Consider the following 8,230-nt stretch of genomic DNA (forward strand, 5'->3'; position numbering starts at 1 on the left):
AGCAGTGTGGAGAGCCTCCAGGCCCATATTAGAGCAGCAGTATGGAGAGCCTCCAGGCCCATATTAGAGTAGCAGTGCGGAAAGCCTCCAGGCCCATATTAGAGTAACAGTATGGAGAGCCTCCAGGCCCATATTAGAGTAACAGTATGGAGAGCCTCCAGGCCCATATTAGAGTAGCAGTGCGGAGAGCCTCCAGGCCTATATTAGAGTAGCAGTATAGAGAGCCTCCAGGCCCATATTAATATAGCAGTATAGAGAGCCTCCAGGCCCATATTAAAGTAGCAGTATGGAGAGCCTCCAGGCCCATATTAGAGTAGCAGTGCAGAGAGCCTCCAGGCCCATATTAGAGTAGCAGTATAGAGAGCCTCAAGGCCCATATTAGAGTAGCAGTATGGAGAGCCTCCAGGCCCATATTAGAGTAGCAGTATGGAAAGCCTCCAAGCCCATATTAGAGTAGCAGTATAGAGAGCCTCCAGGCCCATATTAAAGTAGCAGTATGGAGAGCCTCCAGGCCCATATTAGAGTAGCAGTGCAGAGAGCCTCCAGGCCCATATTAGAGTAGCAGTATGGAGAGCCTCCAGGCTCATATTAGAGTAGCAGTGCGGAGAGCCTCCGGGTCGATATTAGAGTAGCAGTGCGGAGAGCCTCCAGGCCCATATTAGAGTAGCAGTATGGAGAGCCTCCAGGCCCATATTAGAGTAGCAGTGCGGAGAGCCTCCAGGCCCATATTAGAGTAGCAGTATACAGAGCCTCAAGGCCCATATTAGAGTAGCAGTATGGAGAGCCTCCAGGCCCATATTAGAGTAGCAGTATGGAGAGCCTCCAGGCCCATATTAGAGTAACAGTATGGAGAGCCTTCGGGCCCATATTAGAGTAACAGTGCAGAGAGCCTCCAGGCCCATATTAGAGTAGCAGTATGGAGAGACTCCAGGCCCATATTAAAGTAGCAGTATGGAGAGCCTCCAGGCCCATATTAGAGTAGCAGTGCAGAGAGCCTCCAGGCCCATATTAGAGTAGCAGTATGGAGAGCCTCCAAGCCCATATTAGAGTAGCAGTATAGAGAGCCTCCAGGCCCATATTAAAGTAGCAGTATGGAGAGCCTCCAGGCCCATATTAGAGTAACAGTATGGAGAGCCTCCAGGCCCATATTAGAGTAGCAGTGCGGAGAGCCTCCGGGTCGATATTAGAGTAGCAGTGCGGAGAGCCTCCAGGCCCATATTAGAGTAGCAGTATGGAGAGCCTCCAGGCCCATATTAGAGTAGCAGTGCGGAGAGCCTCCAGGCCCATATTAGAGTAGCAGTATAGAGAGCCTCAAGGCCCATATTAGAGTAGCAGTATGGAGAGCCTCCAGGCCCATATTAGAGTAGCAGTATGGAGAGCCTCCAGGCCCATATTAGAGTAACAGTATGGAGAGCCTTCGGGCCCATATTAGAGTAACAGTGCAGAGAGCCTCCAGGCCCATATTAGAGTAGCAGTATGGAGAGACTCCAGGCCCATATTAAAGTAGCAGTATGGAGAGCCTCCAGGCCCATATTAGAGTAGCAGTATAGAGAGCCTTCGGGCCCATATTAGAGTAACAGTGCAGAGAGCCTCCAGGCCCATATTAGAGTAGCAGTATGGAGAGCCTCCAGGCCCATATTAGAGTAGCAGTATGGAGAGCCTCCAGGCCCATATTAGAGTAACAGTATGGAGAGCCTTCGGGCCCATATTAGAGTAACAGTGCAGAGAGCCTCCAGGCCCATATTAGAGTAGCAGTATGGAGAGACTCCAGGCCCATATTAAAGTAGCAGTATGGAGAGCCTCCAGGCCCATATTAGAGTAGCAGTGCAGAGAGCCTCCAGGCCCATATTAGAGTAGCAGTATAGAGAGCCTCAAGGCCCATATTAGAGTAGCAGTATGGAGAGCCTCCAGGCCCATATTAGAGTAGCAGTATGGAAAGCCTCCAAGCCCATATTAGAGTAGCAGTATAGAGAGCCTCCAGGCCCATATTAAAGTAGCAGTATGGAGAGCCTCCAGGCCCATATTAGAGTAGCAGTGCAGAGAGCCTCCAGGCCCATATTAGAGTAGCAGTATGGAGAGCCTCCAGGCTCATATTAAAGTAGCAGTGCGGAGAGCCTCCGGGTCGATATTAGAGTAGCAGTGCGGAGAGCCTCCAGGCCCATATTAGAGTAGCAGTATAGAGAGCCTTCGGGCCCATATTAGAGTAACAGTGCAGAGAGCCTCCAGGCCCATATTAGAGTAGCAGTATGGAGAGCCTCCACGGCCATATTAGAATAGCAGTATGGAGAGCTTCCAGGCCCATATTAGAGTAGCAGTATGGAGAGCCTCCAGGCCCATATTAGAGTCGCAGTATGGAGAGCCTCCAGGGCCATATTAGAGTAGCAGTATGGAGATCCTCCAGGCCCATATTAGAGTAGCAGTGCGGAGAGCCTCCAGGCCCATATTAGAGTAGCAGTATGGAAAGCCTCCAGGCCCATATTAGAATAGCAGTATGGAGAGCTTCCAGGCCCATATTAGAGTAGCAGTATGGAGAGCTAGCTTCTGCCAGCAGCAACTGTCTTCAAGCAGTTGGCAGACTCACTCCTCCTGCCGGCGATAGAGACTTGTCGGCTGTTGGTCCTCCCAGCAAGCGAGTCAATCTCTCAGTGCGGGACTCAGTCTGTGTACTAGCCTCTTCTTCTTGGTCCCTAGATTGAGTAGGTAGATTAGTGAGCTGTTTTTGTATTGTCCTCTTCTTTGGAGGTGAGCTAGCAGCATATGGCTCTGGCTACCCAGATTGGATCAGCCGTGTAGAGGCAACCTGGTGATCACCAAATTAGCTTGGGCTCCAGTGACTTGGCTTTTTTTTTTTGTTGGCCTTTCATAAGCATGTTTCTGTTCACACTGGCGGACTTGACCGCCCTTTAGGGGTTCTTCAGCCACTGTCAGTGGTGGGGTACCCAGCTTTATTGGAAAGTCGTTCAGCCATCCTTTGGCCTGCAGAAAAAAACTACTTGGTTTCATCCATTAACTAAACAGCGCTCCCACATTCGGCATCTTTGCATGCCCTCCAATGTGACATCTCTTGGTCACGTGATACATGCTGTCAGTGGCTGAGGCACATGCACATGTGAATGGCAAAGTGTTGGAGGACGTGTTGTCTATTCTGACTCAACGCAAGCCACAAGTACCGGACTCACGCCCCGCCTCAGTCACTCTAGTCCATGTTTCACCACTGATGTATTGCTACATCAAAACTACTTCTTTTCTTGACTCAACAGGTACCTTTGCTAGCTATGCTCGTAGCCTCTGAGTTGGTGTCTTGGTTAATGCTGGTGTCCTAACAAGTTTGGCCCCTAACAAACAAGAGATCCAGGCCGGCTCAGACAACTCAGCTCTCCCCACCTTTTCTACCCAATAAAGGCGCTTGTGTATCTTCCTAGAGAGGAAGTAACTGGTAGTTTAGAGCCAGTCTAGAGCTTGAGCCCTAATCAATTTCATACCACCTTGCCTTGTGAGGCAAGTTTCTTGGGCAAGGACACTTCTGAATCTACCAGAGCAGCTTTCTGGAAGGTTTTCTGAGTTTGACAAGGAGACGTACAATGAGTCAGCTCGGCCGCCTTTAAAGCAAGCTTCTGACTATGTGCAGGTTGGTTTCCTTTAGACTTGGATATGAGGATAATTTCCAGTGTCGCACACTCCTGGAGCAGGTTTCTGGGGTGTCAGATAAAACTGGAAGGGGGGCGTAAGGCATGTAGGGCCAGATAGCAAAGCGGTTTTCCGACAATGCGCAGGCTAGAGTCTTGCAAGCTGATCCACAAGCCTACTTCTGGCAACACAGCCTGGTTTGGCTTGATTTGGTTTGGAGCATGTCACCATGTCCAGACTTGTCTCCAGGCACTTGCGTTCCAAGTCCTTCAGAGCCTTATAGTGATTCTAAAAAACTACAGCCGTAGTCTCCTTCACCACCATCTCGGCCAGTGTGGTAGAGTTTGGGCAGAAAGGCTGAAAATCATGGGTTTACGGCCAGCGCAGAGTACACATTTATAAAGCACTTCAACTCAAGTGCAGTTGTTTGAAGAATAGAAGATCAGAGTTTAACAATATATAACATATATGTAAAGTCAATTTAGTAAAAAATGTAGCAGCAGTTTGCACTCAAAAAAGATTCTTCTTACGGTTGCCAGATAAAGAATATGATATTTACAAATACATCGACAATTGAAGGCAGCATATTTATGCAATTACCCATTCAGAAACGCTGCTGTAGACAGTATTTTTTCCCAAAATAACGGGGTCAATGGCAGTGCATGCATATGTTACATTGTTGAGCTTGGATTCCAGCTTCTTTTCCACCTCTGTCAGCACTAGCACCCATATGGCAGGTGCTGCCGCCGTAATGTGGAACAAGATACATGGTGTCACCCTGAAAGTGCAGAAGAGAGAGTAGAGGTAGTGTGTAGAGGCAATGTAGTGTGTAGAGGTAATGTAGTGTGTGGAGGTAATGTATTGTGTAGAGGTAATGTACTGTGTAGAGGTGATGTGGTATGTAGAGGTAATATAGTGTGTGGAGGTAATGTAGTATGTAGAGGTAATGTAGTGTGTAGAGGTAATGTAGTCTGTAGAGGTAATGTATTGTGTAAAGGTAATGTACTGTGTAGAGGTGATGTGGTGTGTAGAGGTAATATAGTGTGTGGAGGTAATGTAGTATGTAGAGGTAATGTACTGTGTAGATGTAATGTAGTGTGTGGAGGTAATGCAGTGTGTAGAGGTAATGTAGTGTGTAGAGGTAATATAGTGTGTGGAGGTCATGTAGTATGTAGAGGTAATGTACTGTGTAGAGGTAATGTAGTGTGTAGAGGCAATGTATTATGTAGAGGTAATGTAGTGTGTGGAGGTAATGTAGTGTGTAGAGGTAATGTAGTGTGTAGAGGTTATGTACTGTGTAGAAGTAATGCACTGTGTAGAGGTAATGCAGTGTGTAAAGGTAATATAGTGTGTAGAGGTAATGTAGTGTGTAGAGGTAATGCAGTGAATAGAGGTAATGTAGTGTGTAGAGGTGATGTAGTGTGTAGAGGTAATATAGTGTGTGGAAATCATGTAGTATGTAGAAGTAATGTACTGTGTAGAGGTAATGTAGTGTGTAGAGGTAATATAGTGTGTGGAGGTCATGTAGTATGTAGAGGTAATGTACTGTGTAGAGGTAATGTAGTGTGTAGAGGCAATGTAGTATGTAGAGGTAATGTAGTGTGTGGAGGTAATGTAGTGTGTAGAGGTAATGTAGTGTGTAGAGGTTATGTACTGTGTAGAAGTAATGCACTGTGTAGAGGTAATGTAGTGTGTAGAGGTAATGTAGTGTGTAGAGGTAATGTAGTGTGTAGAGGTAATGTAGTGTGTAGAGGTAATATAGTGTGTAGAGGTAATATAGTGTGTAGAGGTAATATAGTGTGTAAAGGTAATGTAGTGTGTAGAGGTAATGTGGTGTGGCGAAAATCTTAAGTCGTTAGAATTATCATCTAAAAATATTGGTTCATGTTCTCCTTACTAAACCTCTGCGCTATACTGACCATTTCCATTCTCTGCCTCTTCGAAGAACAAGAGTAATGAATGCTTCAATAATTTGTGGTGGTATGGTGACCACCATGAAATATTTATATACACCCGCTAGTCCTCCCATCCCTAAAATAAGGAGTTGTCTTTAACAGGTAACACAACTCATATATTATAGTTGATTCAAATATCCCAGAATATTGCCATTGAACAGACAGACTGGAACCAGCCAATATAATTACATCAACATAGGAAATGGCTGCAATAGTAAGAATTTAAGTAACACAGGCTAGAATGACTGCAACTGTAGGATCAGTTGTGCAAATATAAAATTTGCTTTCCCAGGCGAATAATATTCATAATATGAAATCAACAGAGAACATTACACAAAGATAGTCTGAAAGAAGTATAGTGGGAAAGTCCCTGATAACTGGAAATAAAGTTAGTTTCAGTGGTTCGATAACAACAGTTAACAGTGCAACTTAATTAACAGACTTGTAACAGTTAACAGTGCAACTTAACTGACTTACAATAGTTAACAGTGCAACTTAATTAACAGACTTATAATAGTTAACAGTGCAACTTAACTGACTTACAATAGTTAACAGTGCAACCTAACTGACTTATAATAGTTAACAGTGCAACCTAACTGACTTATAATAGTTAACAGTGCAACCTAACTGACTTATAATAGTTAACAGTGCAACCTAACTGACTTATAATAGTTAACAGTGCAACCTAACTGACTTATAATAGTTAACAGTGCAACCTAACTGACTTATAATAGTTAACAGTGCAACCTAACTGACTTATAATAGTTAACAGTGCAACTTAACTCACTTATAACATTACAGCAGTGGTTACACTCACCAACGACGAGCCAGGTTCCCATACAAGAATGACAGAGGAACAGAAACCTTGCCAGAGCCCCCTGAATTATATCTGACACTCTTTGAGCCGTAGACTGAACCTTCTTTGTTGACGATGCCTTCTGCACAATAGACGACGATTTTTCTAGTTTCTTCACCAGAGAGCTACGTCGCTAGGGAAACCAAAGTGGTGAAGGGTCTACTAGCTATGTTTTTCTTCCATTAGATAAAAAGATTTATCAGTGTTGCTTGTAAAGCAAATAGGCATTATTTTTGTTAAGTACCTGCACTAACATACAAATATTTCATAATTTTGTAGCACTATATAAAATTTGTATAACTCCTTACGCTATCATGTTTTCTTTGCAGAAAATTTGAGTTTTTGTAAAAATGCTAAACGATATCACTTTAAAAAACTACTTACAAAAATCGTTGTATTTTTCTAACAAGTAAAAACTATATAAATAAAGTTTTTTTGTGATGCTTCCAACTTGTGGATGTTCTATGTAAGGATATTTCTCTTACAGAAATCCATACTAAGATTTATACTAATTATGGATTCTAGCTTACCACACTTCCACCAATCACATCACAAAATCTTTGAATATATTGCCTCATCACAAACTTGTTCATTTCTGCATTTGTGTTACAGGTTTTAAAATATTGCGTAAATTATGCCCAGAATATTTGTATTTATCCTTTTATGCGTATGACGAACATCAGTTTCTATTCTGTGACACCAACATACGACATCCATCATTGCATATTTCAGCTCATGAACTTTCTGTTACTACAAACTTCAACTCACTATTCCGATTCCTCTGAAATACTATGAGATACCAACTTTTAACACACTTTCGTTCGACTCACTCAATAATTCTTGATGTCTGTCTTCTGATTTTTGTTTTGGTAACAAAAGAGATCCTTCTCTTGATAACTACCAATGCAATAAGAATTTATGCTTTCAACAGGTGAGCAAGCCAATCAGGAACAAGCAGTTCATAAGTTGAAATAGAAATATCGTATGTAGACTGAGTATGCCTTTGAATATAGCGTGAAGCATACATGTCCCTGAGCAGCTAACAGGGGTGCAACCAACTGTTTACAGAGAATCTCATGATTTCATGCTGCGTGGTAACATATTATAGAGAAGAGTTAATTGCAACAGAGAATGGCCCAAGACGCTGAGAACAGTTGCTTGATGGAATAGATAGTGACAACTTATATCATGTGTGCTTTTATACTATATCTTGCAAATACATGTAATACTCTATGCTATAAAAGCGGTACAACAGCTTTTCCAGTTTAGCTAACGCTAGTCGACAAACTGGTCAGCTTCTTGTGGGGTTGAGTTGGAGATTGGAATATAGTTTACCCAAAGTTCAATCGCTTATTTATAGAGAGTGCAAGTTGTGTGTTGACAGCTGCCTTCCTATGCCGCAGCACATAATAAATATCTAGTAAAAACTGGAAAATGGTTGTTTTTTCTAGTTATAAAACCGAAACTCAGATTTCAAATAGTTGCTTGCGTATAAATTAATTAAACATTCACAATTGCGCAAAGGAAACAGTAGATGGTGATTTTGAAAAGGTTATAGTATAGCCTGGCTTACAGCCCTATCAACAAGAACAACAGACACCAATATGAAAGAATTGATCCGGAATATATCTATGATTTTATGCATCAGTTAGTCTGCAATAGCAACAAATAAATTCAATGTTTAATATGTTTACCATTTCGGAAGAAGCTGGAAAGGAAGATTGGCAAAAGGCATTTCTGCGACAATTTGACAGAAGAGGATTTCTCCTAGATACATGAAGAGGAGGTGGGT

This window comes from Watersipora subatra, chromosome 5 (genome assembly GCF_963576615.1).
Source record: "Watersipora subatra chromosome 5, tzWatSuba1.1, whole genome shotgun sequence".
Classification (NCBI taxonomy): Eukaryota; Metazoa; Bryozoa; class Gymnolaemata; order Cheilostomatida; family Watersiporidae; genus Watersipora; species Watersipora subatra.